Source organism: Octopus bimaculoides, chromosome 26 (genome assembly GCF_001194135.2).
Source record: "Octopus bimaculoides isolate UCB-OBI-ISO-001 chromosome 26, ASM119413v2, whole genome shotgun sequence".
NCBI lineage: Eukaryota > Metazoa > Mollusca > Cephalopoda > Octopoda > Octopodidae > Octopus > Octopus bimaculoides.
In genome coordinates this window covers 7,124,244-7,125,291 of record NC_069006.1, presented here as the reverse complement: position 1 = coordinate 7,125,291, position 1,048 = coordinate 7,124,244, and the positions used below count along the sequence as shown (strand labels likewise).

Below are 1,048 nucleotides of genomic sequence, written 5' to 3'. Positions count from 1 at the left end.
AGTCCCCTCCCCACAAATTCCAAGCATTGTGCCTATAGTTGAAAGGATTATTATTATTATTATTATTATTATTATTATTATTATTAAGGCAGCGAGCTAGCAGAATTCTTAGCAGGCTGGGTAAGATGCTTTGCAATATTTCATTGGTCTTTACGCTCTGGGTTCAAATTCTACCTAAGTTAACTTTGCCTTTCATTTTTTCAGGGTCGATCAAATAAGTACCAGTTGAACACTGGGGTCGATGTAACTGACTGATCTCCTCCCCCAAAATTGCTGCCCTTGGGGCAAAATTTGACACCATTATTATTATTATTATTATTATTATTGAGTGAGAGAGCAGTGCATGCCATCAAAGTGACACTGGGGTAAAATATACGAAGCCCAATATACCCATCATGACTACCCGTCTGATAAGGGTACACCAGGCACATGCATCACAACCATATGTACGCGACATGGTAATCTCATATCAAGATAAACAGCGCATGACCTTGCAGGTGGGGCCAGTTAGAATTTCCTTCAGGTCGGGTAGCCCATCCCACTCAAAACGGCCCTGAATAAGGTTTGTTTAAGGATGTTGAGCAAAACACCCATGTTTCCAAAGGTGAATAATTCAAACCCCCCAAAATTCCTCTCAACATATGGCTATGATGCTCCCCTACCACTTCTGCTCATGATCATGTCGAAACAACCTGATTAGAACTTCTCTATATACATGTGATTTATGTACAAATAATTATGTTGTTTGTTGTGAATTAATGTAACTTGGCCCTGAAGAGATGGAAGGCCCTAATTTCTTATCTCAGACAAGAGTAAGTCGGGATCTTGCATCGAAATGCGCATAGGATAATAAACAAGTTTCATTAATATATAGGATTGCGTCATGGCTCTTATTTCAATTGAGGTAACACGTAAAAACACCTTTTTCAGCGTGGCCATTGCTAGTATTGTGTGACTGGCCCTCGTGCTGGTGGCATGTAAAAGCACCCACTACACTCTCAGAGTGGTTGGCGTTTGGAAGGGCATCCAGCTGTAGAAACTCTGTCAG

At 40.8% G+C, this 1,048-nt stretch overlaps 1 long non-coding RNA gene across 1 annotated transcript in view; it reads right to left on the bottom strand.

The window, feature by feature from the left end:
- LOC106879703 (uncharacterized) overlaps positions 1-1,048 on the bottom strand; it is a 74,048-nt gene that overhangs the window by 39,609 nt on the left and 33,391 nt on the right. The window lies entirely within an intron of this gene.